Source organism: Triturus cristatus, chromosome 5_1 (genome assembly GCF_964204655.1).
Source record: "Triturus cristatus chromosome 5_1, aTriCri1.1, whole genome shotgun sequence".
NCBI classification, from domain to species: Eukaryota; Metazoa; Chordata; class Amphibia; order Caudata; family Salamandridae; genus Triturus; species Triturus cristatus.
The window spans coordinates 161292543-161311632 of NC_140587.1; the positions used below are offsets into that span (position 1 = coordinate 161292543).

General features: G+C 47.4%; 1 pseudogene across 1 annotated transcript in view; it reads right to left on the bottom strand.

The window, feature by feature from the left end:
- Window positions 1–1145: 1145 nt before the first annotated feature.
- LOC146830508 (E3 ubiquitin-protein ligase TRIM39-like) overlaps window positions 1146–19090 on the bottom strand; it is an 80153-nt pseudogene continuing 62208 nt past the window's right edge. The window contains exon 6 of the transcript XR_014961431.1: window positions 1146–1559. The product of XR_014961431.1 is annotated as an E3 ubiquitin-protein ligase TRIM39-like (transcript). The remainder of the gene's footprint in view (window positions 1560–19090) is intronic.

A 19090-nucleotide genomic window follows, 5' to 3' on the forward strand; every position in this document is an offset into this window, starting at 1 on the left:
AGGTTTTCAGGCGACAATAAAAAGGTAAATGTAACTTTAGGAATTAAGGTTCCTGCGAGAGAGAGAAGGAAGTTGTAGCTAGTGGCTGTACCCTTGAAGGAGTATGTGGGGATGTGTGGGGTCTACAGCGGAACTAGATTTCACTTTACTAAAAAGTGTTGGAAGAGTTTATGTGGTAATAGGGAGGGGGCGTTTGTGAGGCAAACGGTCGGGTGAGTCCAGAGTCTTTCTCTTTGGGGAAGAATTTCGTGTATTTATTGTACTTTATGAGGAACAGTAAATTTCGGAGATTTAAAAAAAAGAAAGTTGCTAGATCATTGCAATGAGTGACTATGTGCTCTGGGAAATTGCCGCCAATCGATGTGGTTATGGATTTAACAATTTGGAAACACAAACAGTAAACGTAAGAGTTAAGGACAGGCCGGTAGTTTCGTTGTTTTCAATCGATATTTTACTATTATAAACATGTCAGATTGGTTCATGGGGCCATGTATATTACATTTACCCTTATTGCCTTTCAATAGTTTGCAGACAAGCATTATTAATCTAATTACAATTGGGGATTTTTGTTGTAAAGATGCATATGCCACCCACATGCACCCCAGCACACTACCCACATGCATCCCACCAACACACACCTTATAACAACACACCACACCATGCCACTGCCCCACGTCACTAAACTAGACATCAAGTTTGCAGTACAGAGCACAGCAGCCACACTGCTCTACAACATACCTAAACACTTACAAGCTCCTAAAGGCGAGACCTGTTGGCTATGCCAATGCTTGTTTGATTCTGCAGAGACTTTATCATATGTTACATGTTGTTTGGTGTATGATTCACACGGCAAACATTGTCTGCCCTTGTTTTAAAAATGTACAAGGAAAAGAGATACATAGTGTCAGGTGAGGCTTCTGGTTGTCATGGCAACAGGTGAGAGGGTAATTGTGAAGAAGGTCCTTTGGAATGTTGGTGTTTGAAGATTCTTTGGAATGTTGGTGTTTAAACCGTGGATGACAGTTGAGGGGGTGGAGGGGGGGCTCACACCAGCCTCAGCTCCGCTCTTCCCCAGAGCCAGAAGATCGGGAAGAGCCTCTGTGTGAAGGGCGTCTGCGGGAAGGAGTAGAGAAGCTCCATGGAGTCAGCATTGTACAGGGACAGCCGCCCCCCCTCGTAGTCCAGATACACCCCCAGCTTCAGGGGCTTCTCACGCGGGGACAGAGGAGTCTCAGGGGAGGTGAGAGCCGTGTACTGACCCTTTCACCACCCTACAGCCTAGACTCCCCCCTCAGGTGACCATGTGATCTCTCCCTTCCTGTTGACAGACTCTGCTGCGACCCCCACACACCACCCTACCCTCTCCCGCAGCAGCTGCACCTCCCAGTAATGTCTGCCGGAGGTGAACCCCTCGCCCCCCACCACACAGGGGTAGTAGGAGGTGAATCTCTTGGGGGTGTCCGGCAGGGTCTGTGCTCTGCCCGTGTCTCTCACACGTCGCCCCCCCTCAGACAGGAGGAGCTGAAGATGAGCCGTGTCAGGATCCAGAGTCACCATCACTGCAGAGAAGAGATTCAGAATTAGAGATTTAATGACACAAAAAAAGGCTGTAATTACTGCTTCTGTTTTATAAATGATTAATGTACACCACACCTGGAAGGAGCACGCGGCGCTAGAGAGCGCGGCACTAGACTGCTCACTACTCTAAAGCGCACGGCACTGGACTGCTCACTACACTAAAGCGTGCGGCACTAGACTGCTCACTACACTAAAGCGCGCATTAATCTAGAGCACACAGTACACCGAAGAGCACACTGCACTGCATAGGACATTCTACTACACACTACACTGCACCACGCAGCATACTACATTGCACTATCACACATGACACACACTACAATAGCAGAGAGTAACAGCAACTTGATTAGATGGTACGGAGTGATAGCTACTCCAAGGTTTACTGTACTAATCAGTACTCTCTAATAGATAGTACAGAGTAACAGAGCTACCAGAAGGTATACAGTACTAGTCAGTACAGTGCATTAGATGGCACAGAGTGACAGAACCACTACAAGGAAACAGTACTAGTCAGTACACTAGTGAGAGAGCTATGAGAAGGTATACCATACTAGTCAGTACACTGCATTGGAAGGTGTAGAGTGACAGGGATACTCCAAGGCATACTGCACTAGTCAGCGTTCTATAATAGATAGTACAGAGTAACAGAGCTGCTACAAGGAAAACAGTACTAGTCAGTACACTGCACTGGATGGTGTAGAGTAACAGAGCTACCAGAAGGTATACAGTACTAGTCAGTACACTGCATTAGATGGTACAGAGTGACAGAGCTACTCCAAGGAAACAGTACTAGTCAGTACATTAGTGAGAGAGCTATGGGAAGGTATACAGTACTAGTCAGTACACTTCTTTAGATGGTACAGTGACAGAGCTACTCCACAGTATACCATACTAGTCAGTACACTGCATTGGAAGGTGTAGAGTGACAGAGATACTCCAAGGCATACTGCACTAGTCAGCGCTCTATAATAGATAGTACAGAGTAACAGAGCTGCAACAAGGAAAACAGTACTAGTCAGTACACTGCATGAGACGCACAGAGTAAGAGAGGTACTAAAAGTGTACTGTACTAGTCAATACACTGAATTAGATGGTACGGAGTGAAACAGCTACTAGAAGGTATTCAGTACTAGTCAGTACACGGCATTACCTGTCACAGAGTGACAGAGGTACTAGCAGTGTTCATTACTAGTCAGTACACTCCATTCGATGGTAAACAGTAACAGAGCTACTACAAGGAAAGCAGGACTAGTCAGCACACTGGATTACATTGTACAGAGCGAGAAAGCTGCTAGGAGGTGTACAGTACTATTCAGGACACTGCTTGAGACGGCACAGAGCAACAGAGTTACTCCAAGGTATGCAGTACTAGGCACTACTCTTCATTGGATGGTGCAGAGTAGGAGAGCTACTAGAAGGTATGCAGTACTAGTCAGTACACTCCATTAGATGGTACAGAGTGACACAGATACTGCAAGGTATATTGTACTAGTCAGTACACTGCAATATATGGCTCTGAGTGACAGAGCTACTAGAAGGTCTACTGTACTAGTCAGTACACCCCATTAGATGGTACAGATTGACAGAGCTACCCCAAGGTATCGTACTAGCGCCAGGACACTACATTGGATGGTGTAGAGTAGGAGAGCTACTAGAAGGTATACAGTACTAGTCAGTACACTGCATCAGATGGCAAAGAGTGGCATACATTACTTGTCAGTACTACTGAAGTATACTGTACTAGTCAATACACTTCAATAGATGGTACGGAGTGAGAGAGCTACTAGACGGTATACAGTACTGGTCAGTACACTGCATGAGCTGGCACAGTGACAGAGCTACTCCAAGGCATTCTGTAATAGTCTGTACTCTATATTAGATGGTACAGAGCGCAATCGAAGATAAACTGCATTAGATGTTACAGAATGACATAGCCCATCCAAGGCATACTTTAGATGGTACCAGGTAACAGAGCTACTCCAAGGTGTACTGTACTTGTCAGTATACTGCATTACATAGTACAGAGTTACTCCAAGGCATACTGTACTGGTCAGTACTATATATACGATAGTACAGAGTAAGACAACTACTCGAATAGGAATATGCTACTTACCAGTATGCATCTGTTCTTGGCATGTAGAGCTGCAGAGCCACACACTTAGGATAGTAGATCGCCATCTGGTGTTGGGCTCGGATGCTTGCAGGTTCTTGTTGTCTTTGGAAGAAGTCTTTGGTCACGAGATAGGTGACTCCTCCCTTGGACTACAGTGCGCATGGGCATCCACTCCATCCTCAGATTGTTTTTCGGCATGATGGGAAATGATGGAGTTTGTAAAAATAAAGAAAGGATGTCCATGTGTAATGTCTAAGTAACACGATGCTGGAACAGATCCAGGTCCCGGGGAGGTGGGTGGGCGTGTGTGGCTCTGCAGCTCTACATGCCAAGAAGAGATGCATACTGGTAAGTAGCATATTCTGTTCGAGGCATATGAGCTGCAGATCACACACTTAGGATAGACTATACAGCAGTATCTCCCCTAGCGGTGGTCGCCTGTATCAGTTGCAGCAGTTTGGAATAAAGTTTAAGGACAGCCTGACCCACAGAAGCTTGTTGCTTTGCTTGCACGTTAACACAGTAGTGTTTAGTGAAGGTGTGTGTTGTAGACCATGTGGCTGTCTTACAAATATCTTCTAAGGGAATGTTTCCTAAGAGTGCCATGGAAGCCCCTATTTTGCGTGTGGAATGCGCTCTAGGGGGAACTGTCAGTGTGCGTTTAGCCTTGTGGTAGCATATTTGGATATATTTAACTATCCACCTGGCTATCCCTGATTTGGAAATGGGGTTGCCTTTATGTGGTGGAGAGAAAGCAACAAACAATTGTTTGGTTTTGCGGAATTATTTGGTTCTATCAATGTAATAAAGCAGGGCTCTTTTAACATCTAAGGTATGAAGAGCTCTTTCAGCTACCGAGTCTGGATTTGGGAAGAAGACTGGCAGCTCGACTGATTGGTTAAGATGGAACGGAGATATGACTTTTGGTAGGAATTTAGGATTTGTTCTAAGAACCACTTTGTTACGGTGTAGCTGTAGGAATGGTTCTTGTATGGTTAAAGCCTGGATCTCACGTACCCTTCTGAGGGATGTGATAGCAATAAGGAAAGCTACTTTCCATGTAAGGAATTGTAGTTCACATTTATGCAGGGGTTCAAATGGGGGACCCATGAGCCTTGTGAGAACAATATTTAGGTTCCACACTGGAGAGGGTGGTAATCTGGGAGGAATAATCCTTTTAAGTCCTTCCATGAAGGCTTTGATCGCTGGCACTCTAAATAATGACAAGTGTTGTCGATTTTGTAAGTAGGCTGCTAATGCTGCTAGGTGGAGACGTATGGATGAATACGCTAAATTACATCTTTGCAAGTGTAGTAAGTAACAAATGATGTTCTGGATGGATGCATCCAGTGGGCGTATATCATTGTTAGTGCAGTAAATGGCAAATCTCTTCCATTTTGCAGCGTAACAGGCTCTAGTGGTAGGCCGTCTGGCCTCTTTTATAATATTCATGCAGTCTAGTGGTAGGTTGAGGTAACCGAACTCTAGGACTTCAGGAGCCAGATCGCTAGGTTCAGTTGATGTGGATCTGGATGTCTGATTTCTCCATGGTTCTGGGTTAATAAGGACGGGGAGAGGCGCAGTTTTTGGTGTGGAACTAGAGAGAGTTCCAGCAGTGTTGTGAACCAGGGTTGACGTGCCCATGTGGGAGCTATTAGTATCAGGTTGAGAGACTGTTGCCTGAGTTTGCGTACCACGAATGGAATGAGTGGGAGAGGCGGAAAAGCGTACGCAAATCTGCCTGACCAGTTCATCCATATTGCATTGCCCTTCGACTGTGGGTGGGGAAACCTGGCGGCGAAGGTTGGGCATTTTGCGTTTTCGTGTGTGGCGAACAGATCTATGTCTGGTTGGCCCCATTTTTGGAAGAATGGGAGTAGGACTTGTGGGTGTAATTCCCATTCGTGGATCTGTTGAGTTTGTTGACTCAACAGGTCGGCAATCTGATTGTGAACCCCTGGAAGGTGTTCTGCTAGCAGGTAGATGTTTAGGGGAACTGCCCATCTCCAAATGCTCTGTGCGAGCTGGGACAGCTGGAGAGAATGTGTGCCCCCCTGTTTTTGTATGTAATACATGGCTGTCATGTTGTCCGTCCGGACGAGGACAGTTTTGTTCTGGAGATGTAATTGGAATGATTTTAGTGCTAGGAATACTGCCAGTAGTTCCAGGTAATTGATATGGAGCACTTTTTGTTGAGTGGCCCATGTGCCCTGAGTGGTGTGTGTTAGGAGATGGGCTCCCCATCCTGTGAGAGATGCGTCGGTTGTCAGCACTATTTGTGGAAGAGGCTCTAAGAACGGCCGCCCTTTGGACAGGTTTATAGTGTTCCACCATTTTAGAGAGCGATGTGAGCGGCTGTCCACCAACACCAGATCTGCCAGTTGTCCTTGAGCCTGGTTCCACTGACGTGCTAGACATTGTTGCAAGGGACGCATTTGAAGTCTTGCATAAGGCACAATGAAGATGCATGACGCCATCATGCCTATGAGTTGCATGAACACTCTTGCTGGAAGAGAGTGTTGGGTTTGAAATTTTGTGATCAGAGCTTGTATTTTGGCTATCCTGGCTGGGCTGGGATATGCTAGTGCTTTGTAGGTATTTATGGTGGCTCCCAGATACTGATGTATGTGGGAGGGTTGGAGATGAGATTTGGGATAGTTTATTGTGAATCCCAAGTTGTGTAAAATTTGAATAGTTCGGTGAGTGTGTAGAACACATTTGTTGAATGAGTTGGCTTTTATTAGCCAGTCGTCTAGATACGGGAAGACATGAATTTGTTGTCTTCTGAGATGCGCTGCTGCTACTACTGCTAGGCATTTGGTGAATACTCTGGGCGCAGTTGTTACCCCGAATGGAAGGACTGTAAACTGATAGTGTTGTCCGTCCACCACACATCTTAGATACTTCCTGTGAGCAGGATGCATGGGGATGTGAAAATAGGCGTCCTTAAGGTCTAATGTGGCAAGGAAATCACCTTGTTGTAGTAGTGGGAGTACTTGTTGAAGAGTGATCATATGGAAATGATCTGAGTTTATGTACTGATTTAGGAGTCTGAGGTCTAGTATTGGTCTTAGCGTCTCGTCCTTTTTGGGGATTAGAAAGTACAGTGAGTATACCCCTGTACCCTGATATTGTAAGGGAACTGGTTCAATTGCGTGTTTTTGAAGCAATGATAGCACTTCTTGTTTGAGGAGCGTAAGATGGTATGGTGACATATAGCGTTGCTTGGGTAGAATGTGTGGGGGGGTAGAGGTGAGTTACAGGCAGTAACCATACTGGATAATTTGTCTTACCCACTTGTCTGTTGTGATGGAGTTCCAGACAGGTAGGAACTGTTTGAGTCTTCCCCCGACTGGAGTGGAATGGTCTGGGGGGAGTGGATGAAAGTCACTGTTTTGTGGCGGGAGAGGTACGAGTGTCGGTACTGCCTCGACCTCGTCCCTTGGTGTTGTTTCCTCTATATCCTCCTCTAAAATATCCTCTACTGGGGGATGTTTGCGTAGAGGGTTTGAATGTGGAGGAGGTTTCTGCTCCCATGTTTTTGGAGGCTCCTCTGTAAAAGGAGCGTCGAAAGGAGCCACGTGGATGTGGAGACTGCAATGCTCCCATGGACTTAGCAGACTCGGTGTCTTTTTTCATTTTTTCAAGTGCAGTGTCAACTGCTTGTCCAAACAGTTGTTCTTGATTAAATGGTTGGCTAAGTATAGTACTTTGTACTTCTGGCTTAAAGCCTGAAATGCGTAGCTATGCATGGCGTCTATGGAGTACACTTGTGTTTATTGCTCTAGAGGCAGTGTCTGCGGCGTCAAGTGCACATTTAATTGAGGCATTTGAGATAAGTTTTCCCTTTTTTGTGAACGGATCATTAAGATCATTAGGATCACCCGGATCACCCCCTCCCCCTAGGTCATCATCATCATCCTGTGGGGGTGGTGTATGTGATGCAGATGGTAGAGGTAATGGTGGTGTAGGCAGAGGGGGTGGGGTAGGAGGTGGTACAGGAGAGGAAGGAGGAATTGGTGACGTTGCCGAGTCCTTCTTCTTTATAGGAACTGGGGTAGGTGTTGTGTCCAGTTTCCGTTTCCTACAAGGTACAGCAGTGACATGTCCAGTTTTTGGATTAATATAGATCTTTTTTTGTGTTGGATCTGGGTGGAAAAGTTCTTGGTCTTCAGGAACAGACTTTGGCGCTGATTTTTTCGGTTCCGATAGAGGTTTTGGGTGATCGGTAGAGTCTTTGGCTTTAGGAGGTGTATTATAGTCCTTAGCCGGTGGTTTCGGTGCCGATGAAGGTTTTGGTGCCGATGAAGTTTTCGGTGCCGAAGTTGAGTCTTTGAGCCTGGGAGCTTTCGGTGCCGGTTTGTCTATGGGCCTCGATGTTTTCGGTGCCAAAGGCGCCGGAGCCGGTTTCGGTGCCGAGAGGACTTGTGTCTTCGGTGCCGAAGGTGGCGGTGGCACAATGATATGTGGTTTGCACGGGCCCAAGCCACCGGAAGGCTTGTGTTTCTTCGGAGCCGAGCCTGAAGGCGGGGCTTCTGAAGGGTGTTTTCGGTCTCGACTGGGGCCAGCTGGCGAAGTCTTGACCAATGCCTTTGGTTTTGGAGGGGTTGGGGTAGGGGCAGTGGTACTCACGCGTTGCCCCGGAGTAATGGGGTCGTCTGAGTCGTCTGCTTCTGAGATAATTTGAAGTTCCTCGGAATCTTCTTCCGGGACATCGGGACCCTCATCGAAGATGTTTTCTAGTTCCAGGGCTGGTCTGTGTGCCATGATATGGCGTCGAGCTCTTCGATCCCGAATGGTCTTTTTGGATCAAAATGCGGCGCAGGCTGGACAGCTGGACTCATCGTGTTCCGGCGACAGGCACAGGTTGCAGACCTTGTGATGGTCACTGTGTGGGAATTTTGCTCCACACTGGGGACATTTTTTAAACGGCGTTATTTCCATGAGCCGTAGGCCTCACGGCGTGGATAGGTCCAATCGTCCGCGTCGAGTGAAGGTGCCTCGATGTAGTTTTGTAAAGGTTTTTCACTTCGAAAGCTTGTTTTTGAAGTTTTCTACCGGAGTGGAAAAGTTACATCCGAACCCAATGGCGTAAAAAAAGAATCTTAGGATGGAGTGGATGCCCATGCGTACTGTAGTCCAAGGGAGGAGTCACCTATCTCGTGACCAAAGACTTCTTCCGAAGACAACAACAACCTGCAAGCATCCGAGCCCAACACCAGATGGCGATATATCCTAAGTGTGTGATCTGCAGCTCATATGCCTCGAACATATACTTTTCAGTACACTGCATTAGATGTTACAGAGTAACAGAGACCCTCCAAGCCACACTGTACTAGTCAGTACACTGCACTACAAGGTAAAGAGTAACAGAGCTACTAGAAGTGCGATGTGCTAGTCAGTACACTTCATTAGATGGCGCAGAGTGACAGAGCTAATCCAAGGGACACAGTACTACCCAGTACACTGCATTCAATGGTATGGAGTGGAGGACCTACTAGGAGGTACACTGTAGTAGTCCCCACACTGTATTAGATGGTACAGTGCGACAGAGCTACCAGATTTGTACTGTATTGGTCAGTACACTGAATTGTATGTTACAAAGAAACAGAGCAACTCCAAGGCATACTACACTAGTTAGTACACTGCAGTAGATGGAACAAAGTAGCAGAGCTACTTCAAGGTATACTGTACTACTCCGTACACTGCAATAAATAGTACACAGCAACAAAGTCAGTCTAAGGCATACTGTACAGGTCAGTACCCTACATTAGATGGTACACAGTACCAGAGCTACTTTAAGCTATACTGTACTAGTTAGTACACTGCATTAGATGGCACAGAATGACAGAACTACTCCAAGGTAGATTGGGTTCTGGCGAGGGTGAGGTCGGCAGATCGGAGGTTTCTCTTGGGTACGTGAAAGGAGATTCTCTCGTTGAGGTATTGGGGTCTGGAGTTGTGGAGGCATTTGAAGGCGTGGGTGAGTATCTTGAAGGGTATTCTCTTCTGTATAGGAAGCCAGTGGAGGTTCAGCAGGTGTTAAGTGATGTGTTCATGTCGCGGGATGCCGAGGACGAGTCTGGCTGCAGTGTTCTGTATGGTCTAGAGCTTGCGGAGCAGAGACTTGTTGATCCCGGCGTAGAGGGTGTTTCCGTAGTCCAGTCTCCTGATTAAGAGTGCGTGGGTGACAGCCTTTCTTGATTCGGGGGGATCCATTTGAAGGTTTTTCGGAGGATGCGGAGGGTGTTGAAGCAGCTGGAGGTGACGGCGTTGACCTGATGGTTCATGGAGAGGGAGGAGTCAAGTATGATGCCGAAGTTTTGGGCGTGGTCTGTGGGGATGGGAGGGCTGCCGAGGGTGGTGGGACACCAAGTGTTGTCCCATGCAGAGGGGGAGGGTCCGAGGAAGAGGACCTCTGTCTTCTCCGAGTTGAGCTTTAGGCAGCTGCTGCTCATCCAGGATTCAACACCTTTCATTCCTTCCTGGAAGTTGAGTCTGGTGGTGAAGGGGTCCTTGGTGAGGGAGAGGATGAGCTGGGTGTCGTTGGGGTAGGATACTATGCTGAGTCCATGCTGTCTGAGGATGGCGGCGAGGGGGGCCATGTAGATGTTGAAGAGCGTGGGGCTGAGCGGTAATCCTTGGGGTACTCAGCAGTTGATTTCTGTGGGTTCGGAGAGGAAGGGTCTGACTCTTTGGGTTCTGCTGGTGAGGACGAGGGAGGTTTCTTGTATGCCGGCGTCGTGGGGTCTGGCAGTGAGTGTGCGGTGGGAGATGGTGTCGAACGCTGTCGAGAGGTTGAGTAGGATCAGGGCTGCGGTGTGTCCTTGGTCAAGGAGAGTGCGGATGTCGTCTGTGGTGGCGAGTAGAGCAGTCTCGGTGCTGTAGAATCCAGATTGGGAGGGGTCGAGGATGGAGTTTTCTCCGATGAATCTCATTAGTTGTGCATTGAAGGTCTTCTCGAAACTTTGGCCAGGAAGGGGAGGAGGGAGATGGGTTGGTAGTTCTTGAGGTCCGTGGGGTCTGCTGAGGGCTTCTTGACCAGGGGGTATGACTTCTGCGCATTTCCAGTCATCGGGGAAGATGCCGGTCTTGAAGGTGGGTTTGATGGTGCGTCGTAGTTCTGGAGAGATGGTGGTGGTGGCTCTGTGGTAGATGTGTGGAGGGCAGAGGTCCGGGGGGGCCCCTGAGTGGATGCCTTTCATGGATGAAGTGGTGTCTTCGGTGGTGACTGCGGTCCAGGAGGAGATGGTGGGCTGGCTGGGGTTGCTGGTCAGTATTCTATATTAGATACTACAGAGCACCGAGGCGGGCGCTGGACACATTCGTGCTGGGGAAGACCGGGATCCTGCTTTGGCCGCTCTAATGCGGATGCTGCTGACAGCCTGGATACAGCAACGCTCCACAGGCTTGAACACAGAGTTAGCGGTGATGGCTGCTCGCGAAAAAGGGAAACCACGGACTGTGACGCCGTAAAGGGACAGATGCCAAATTGGAAGGCAGGAAAGGAGACCCTCGTACTAGTAAGGGGGACAAACAGGAAAGCAGGAAAAAGAGAAAATAGAGCCTCACGTAAAGACAATTCCCCGACGCTTACCGGCTTCCGGAAAGGTAGGGAGGTCTCAACCTTCCATCTTGAGCATGTTTCTACCCCGAGACATGAGCGAAAAGGAAAAGGCTGCGCCGGAAAGACACCAAAATCAAGGAAATGGTGATGGTAATGGGGAAGTGTGTAACTTTGTGAACAGCCCTACACATACTGCAATACCCGGTATACAAGAGGAGGAAAATGAGAATCTCCTAGCTAAAAGTGTGACCCCTTGGCTGGCAAACTGTGATAATACTATTCTGGAAGCACCTTCACATATCTGCCCGGCGGATGAGACTGGAAGTAATGATAACTGCCCCCCGATATACCTCCCGATAAATAAAATGATGAGAAGGGTGTTAGTACACCAGATACGACAATAAAAAGTAAGCAAGGCGCATCTAGAGGGAGCGAATCCCAAAGAAAAACTATGGACACTCGTTGTTTATCCCGGATTCTTTGGAAATTCTTTTTTCTCTACTGAGGAATCAGAGGGATCTGACACCAACATATTTGCTTGTAGCGATGGCGGAGGCTCTTCCTCAAGTAATAGTAGCCGACAAGAGAAAGGTGCCATCTCTAAGAAACCCAAATGGACATCTGAGTTCAAGAAAAACCCAGGTGATAATGAGGTTGAGGAGGAATTGGGTTGGGATTATTTAGCTGCACAACTGTTACCCCCTGAAGATGTAAATGGAAAAGAGAAACTATCAATTGGGAATCCAGGGGGTGAAATGGAGCAATCAAACGATAGAAAGGTGGATGAATCCTCCCTAGCTTTAATCTTACCATCCCTGCGACTATTCCAGGATGATGTCAAGTCGGATAATCATCAAGCATGGCTGGACTCTAAAACACTCCAAGGATCCGTACGCAAGACTGGGAAAATCTGTACTGATATCTCGGAAATATGGTAGAGACACGTACTAAGGCATTTCGAAAATACAGTTAAAATGCTGAAGGTTCAGGTTACGTCGCAGGAGAGCACCCTGAAAGATGGGATGTGGAAACTTGAGGATTATGAGAATCACCAGCACCACAATAATCTAAGGATGCTAGGAATCCCCGAAAAGTGTGAGGGCAATGACATAAGGACATTTATAATTAATATGAGAGAGAGGGAGAGATAGAAATCTTTATTTCGGTTAGTATGATTTTAAAAGCACAGATAGAAATAAAATACATTTCATTCGATTGAATTTTCCTTTCATGAATGTAAAAAACTCTAATTGCTCTAAATAAGGGGTAGAGTTACTCAAAAAGTGCATGTGCATTACATTGTTATTTCATAAAATACCAATTACAATGGGTGTGCAATACTTGAGCAATATTAGGCCTTGACAAAATATCCAAGAAACCAAAGTTTGTGTTGCTAATATCACAGCCGTCACTTGATCACAAATTTAAAAGAATATACTGATTAACAAGGTACAAGATGCAAACTTTGCACATTTTAAGCTTAAAAAAATGCTAATTAAAAAAATTTCAAACCCAGTTGATAAGATATGATAAAATAATCAGTCAGAACCTATGGGATAGCTCGATGTGCACACCACATGGAGAATAAAAAACGTGATATTGAATACACAGTGGGTGTAGGAGAGTAGGGTCTGCTATCCTATGGTCACCCCAAATGTTTGCTTTTTGCTTCACTGGTTTTTGACGTATTGAGGCTGTGGGCCTGCTAATCAGACCCCCAGCCTGCTGTTCTCTCTGCCAAAATTGACACTATGCACTTTAGGTGCATAACCCATTGGAACTGGATCACCCTGTGAGCCCCTGTAGTAGTGTACCCTAGGTACCCAGGGCATTGGTGTATCTGAGGCCTACCAGGGGCTGAAGCATGTATTGTGCCACCCCTGGCCTGGCCTAGCAATTTGACACAACTGGCTGATCACTCAGCTGGGGTAAGTTGGTGTATCCACCTCTTACTTAGGTGTAGTATGCCTATACCTAACCTTAAATGGGACACATGTTAACCTATAAGTCACTCCTATGGCAGGCCTTAACAATCCTGAAGGCAGAGTGCTTGGTTTCATGTGAGATGGTGCTCTGGCATGAGCTGAGCCTGTCTGCAGTAGTCGGAACAACTTCCTTCTACCGTTTCCAGATATCGCCATACCATATACTCTTAAGTGCATTATGAACCACGCGGTTAAATGCTATCTTTGGTTTGGCTTTATCAAAACATGTCGAGTAAGGTGTCATACGAATTGGAATACTAACCCTTCGCCAATTCTGGCGACGGGGTTAGCATTCTACCCTCCTAGAGGGACACGACATGTACAGAACCTGAAACCCGGGTACAATCAGACATAGCCTCAGCTCCACAAAATGGACGCTGCCACCACAGACACAAGTCTACCCTCCTGCTGCTGGGAGTCCTTCCAGCTTGGGAGACGTGGACAGAGGGTTTCCTGCCAGGGGAGGTGCGAGCACCACCCCAGACAGGATTTTGTGTATTGGTCAGGTAGGGCTTGAAAAGAAATAGACATGCCTGAGGCTCACAAGGGGCCTCGGTGCATATGCCAGTTCAAACCGGTCCTGGGGCACACCAGCCCCAGACCTGGGGCGAGCTGGACAAAGGATTGGGGGTGTAACCACCCCCGTCCTGGTCTCACCCTTAGGGAGGGACCTAGCAGGTAGTCCGGCCCCTAGAATCCGCTTAAAGGTAGGAGCTGTGTCCTAAGACTTCAGACATCCTGGAATCAACTTACAACTAAGAAGAAGACGGGAACTTCGACGTTCTGCTGCACAGAAGACTAAAGGAAATCTCCCCTATGGTCAGGGAGTGACCATCTTGCTAATGCAAGCACCATCCAGCAAATCGACGTCTGCTTTGCCGCCGCCTCCCGCCGGAGCCCGAGCCCAGGGACCGACAGGAACTGGACCTCCAGACCTCTCACCGCCCGATCCACAGTCCCTGCAAAGAAGGAACCCGTGGAGGCACCGAGACCCGTGAAGCCAGCCGTCTTGAAAGACACTCGACTAGCTGAAAGCACGACAACAGAGGCTCCCTCCAAGTTGTGCTTTGGGTCCTGAGAAGCCCAACATTCGAGCAGCATCTGCATCAAAGGTGAGCCCTCCAGCATCTCCACGATCTGCGTGGGGCCCCTCTGCACTTCGCGACTCGACGCGCCTAACCGGTTACTGGTCCATTGACTAGTGGCCATCTTGGCGACCATCTTGAAAAACTACGATGCTGGTCTGGTTGCTCCAGACTGGCCCCTGCTTCCCTCCAAAGGGGCAGCCCCTCTGACCTTGCTGGTCAGAACTAACAGCTTTCCTCGATTCCTGCGACTCCTGCTTTTGCCAAGGCTTGTTTGCTTCTTCTGAGTCGCCGACACTGCCAACAGCGAGAGCCTGCGTGGGACAGCTCGTGAACCGACTCCTGGACGTCGTCGACCTTCAGGGACCACGTGGCTGCAGAGACAAGCTACACCTCTTCACCTGTTTGCACCCGACATCGCCTGGTACCTACCTGGTGCCACGCCGGTCACTGGCTAGTGACTGTGAACACTGTCCCCTCTGCTTACAGGTCTTCTACACTTCCGATCCATCCTTGGATCCACCGCATCTCTTCTGGACCGACCGCCTGCAGCATCTTTGTCGTCAGGCTCCATTGAATAGATAGACGAAACCCGACGCACTTCGAGCCCTATGCACCCGCTTCCTGTGGGTGAGGTAAAGCTGGCACTCCGGTGCACAAGTGTAGAGTAACATCTCTAATGTCTAGGTTTGAAGTCTTGAATTCGTAGTCCAACCAGAAGACCCTTCTAGCAGTAACTTTTGAACAATTACGCACCCATTGAAAACCTATGGGCGCCCGCGTGTAAGTTTCCTCACTGCACACGCGACCCGTGGACCTCCTGGTCACTAACTAAAGTTAGCTCCTTGTAGGCCCAGCGATTCTAGAGGCCCTAGGCCTTCTCCCTTTCCTGTTCGTGGTACTTATACCACTATTTTAGTATATGGTTTGAGCGGCCACCAGGGCCTATCCATATAAAGTGCAACTTTCGTATATTGTGATACTTTCTTGTTTAACGATTTGTGCTCCTGTGCTCATAAAGAGTCTAGGGGATACTTTGAGTAATAAATACATATATATTTTGAATATATATCTGTGTGGTGTCCTTTCATTGGTATAAAGGGGGGTTACATATGGTAAAACAGCTTGCTTAACATGCCTTAACGAGTTTAGCCTCAAAGACTGCTTAGCCTACGCTACCACTAGGGCAGCTGGTCCGAAAAGGTTGACTTACAACCACACCATAAGGGTTGCTTGGCATGGTACAAGGTGGTCACTTTAATTAGTGAACATCATATACCAGGCCAACTTCTCACAGTGGGCATGTGGGTGTCATATTTCAAAATACTACAAACCTCAGCGCAGTGCTTAGTTCCCAGATTTCTGCGTAGCTGTAATAGTCATCGGTGTCTCGCCTTCTTATACCCTTGACAGAAAAATATTACATGATATTCCGTCTCTGCATTGCTACATGCCGAACATCCCAAATTGCTACATGCCGAACATCCCAAATTGGATGAACCCGCCCATTTATTTGTGAAAGCACGCAACGGGAGCACCCCATGCCTAAACTGCAGGTATAACTTCTTGGCAAGAGCCAGATGGCTATCATCCAGGCAGGATCTAATCTGTACTGTTTTCTTATCTCTAAAAACACTGCAATTAATGAGCCAGTCGCAGAACTCCTCTCTATCCGGGTAAGTTTGTGCTCTCTGTAGCTCTCTAACAGGTCCTTCCTAGATACTATCAGGCAGACAGGCAGATTTCTGCATTGTTCCACAAATTACCCCTTCCTATGGCTGCAAAAGTATTCTTGATGAAGGCCAGCCATGGTAGTTTGCTTGCATCCTGTAAGCTCAACACTTCGCTCAGCTCTACCCTGTGTACAGCCAGTTCTGGGGTACTCCACAGACATCGCCAGAATACAAGTGGTCTAAGAGTGGCATCGTCTGCAATTGGACTAATCCCAAGGTCCATACGAAGCGGTGTAAGCGGGGAGCTTAAGGGAAGACCCAACAATTGCTTGGCAAAGGAATTCTCAATTTTCCCTATAGAGCCAGATGGATGGTGACCCCATATATCAGCCCCATACAGGGCAGCACCCCTAGCTTGTGCTTAGTAGATTTCCACCAACGGCACAACAGATTTATGGATACAATGTCTGCATACCTTTGTTAGTACCCCCGTTGTCTGGGCCAGCTTTAAGCTTGCTTTCTTGATTTGACCCCCGTCCATTTTTTCACTGAGCGTGATTCCAAGATATTCAAAGACGGTCACCCTCTCAAGGGGTTACCCATCTAGGCAAGGATTTGACCGAACACTATTACCTGCATTAAATACCATGTATTTGGTTTTCTGCAAATTGATGTCCAACCCCCTATTTTTGCAAAAAACATAAAGCTGTCTCAGGCCCTCTGAATTCCCATAGGTGACTTTGAGAGCAGAAGGGTGTTGTCTGCGAACATCATGGCAGGTTCTTCACGGTTCGCCAGCTTAGGGGCATCAAAATCCTTCCCAGCAATCAAAGCCTCAACTAGGCCATTAATAAAAAGGCAAAAAAGGGTCGAGGCAAGACGCAGCCTTGGGTACACCTCTGTCTACAGGTATGGGGGCTGTAAGTTCACCATTTTTGCCACACCTAATTTGGGCAAAATTGCATTCATGCAGTCATTTCAGCTGGTGGCAAAGTTAAGGTGGAGCCCCAAAGTCCAATAAAACAGCCCACAGTTTGTCCCTCGACACCAAGTCAGATGCAGATAGGTCCACAAAAATGAGTTAGAGGCTGCCACCCTCTATACACACTGTCTTCCAATGTAATAGTTGTAACCTAAAATGTGATCTATTGTGGACATCTTCGCTGTGAACCCGGCTGAAAGGTTCCCTACCCGAACTTTCTCACTGGGATTGGGACAAGGAAGTACAATGAGTCCATCGATTTCCCTTGTCACCTGCAAGGCACTCGTCCAGTGAGCGGGCCCTGCCCATGCTATATTGGTCTATTTTGGAACTTTTTTGTTACGCCAGGCTGTGTATGACCTTGCCAGACCTAATGCTGAAAGAAGTTGTGAGGGTTTCTCCTTTTTTGCCAAACCAGATTTCGCACACGCTCCTGATGGCAGCTTAGACAGCTTATAACCCCTCTCCAGACAGCAGGGGCTGCAGTGTTTTTGCAAAATTCAGCTAGGCTGAAAGTTGCCTTTCAGGGTCAGAATAGTAGCTTGACGTCTGAAATCCAAGCTCATAAGCTACTGGATGATATCTTAGCAGTGGCCATCAGAGGTAAAAAAAGTTTGTAACATGCTAAGGAAAATGCTGGATAGAGGCTGGAGATCCCTCTTTATGGGAGGGCTGTATTTTTTTAATGTATATTTGATCACTGGTGGGGGGGAGAGAGGTGGAGGGGGAAGAGGAGTGGTCCGGACGTCCTCGCGCAGGCTCATGGTTGAGCCTGATTGCCTAGGTTGTGGCGGTGGGTGGGGGGCGGGGAAAGGGTGTTGGAATGGGATCCTCAGACGAGTGATAAAAGGGGCAGGTTCAATTGTGGTTTTTGTCACATTTATCACATTTGTCACATTAGATGAAAAGAGTGCGGGATCGGTGTGGTGCGATTGCTGTACAGCGATGTGGTGCCACAATCTGGTTAATGTTATAAGCCGACATGGGCAGACTTAGAATCGCAACTATCTGTGGTCTCAATGACATCAAGAAAAGGCAGAGGGTAGCGTTTATGGCAAATATTATTTGCCTCCAAGAGACACATATTGAAGGATCACAATTGCATGTATTAAAAACACTGGGGTATAGGGTGGTTAGTGCAACAACGCAGAGGGCCAGGGTTCGGGCGTTGCTATATTGGCTAAAGGAGGCGGGATCCAATGCACACTGTCATGCTCTGATAAGTTTGGCCGGTGGGCGAATACTGAATGTCAATATAGTATGGGTAAGAAACTGACACTATGTACAGTATATGGATGTAATAGCGGCGATCCTTGTGTATTCAATACTATCTCCAGTGAACTCGCTCATTGGCCTCTTCCACTTATTCTGTGCGGGGACTATATTATTAACTTACTCAGTGATTGGTGTCTAGAGGCCGGATGGAGATATACGGGTAGGAAACCAAATGCGTTTCAGGCATTAAGGAGTCTATGCCAGACCCATGCTCTGATTGATTGCTGGCACCTGATCAAACCAAATGACCCAGGGTACACTTATTCGTCTAACGCGTATATGACTCATGCTAGACTGGACTACATGTTTCTTTCAAATACGCTGAGCTCGAAATATCATATAAAAAAGCTACCGTGGGTACTATCAGACCATAACCGGTTGGTCCTCAATTTAGAATTAGAATTATCCAGGCCAAACTTAAGATCATGGACATTTGAGAGATCAATGCTACTAAATGAGGAATATTGTATACACATGAGACAATGGATCCCAATGTTCGTGGAGGATAATATGGGGAGTACATCAATTGAGGTGGTGTGGGATGCTTTGAAAGCAGGTATTAGGGGAGAAACATGGAGGTATTCCTTAAATCCTAACAAATGTGCCAAGCAAACAATGAAGGCTCTTCAGGATAATTTAGGGGTGGCAGAGGAAGGTTTGGTAAGGGCTGAGGGACGGGATCTGGAGGTAGAACAACGGCAGGTGGCGGTCGCTAAATCCGCCATCACTGATATTCTGGCGGATAAAGTAATGAGTAAAGCAACAACCCAAAAAGAAACAGTTTATGAGTTTAGCGAGCAGATTGGTCACCATTTGGCAGTTCTTACCAGGC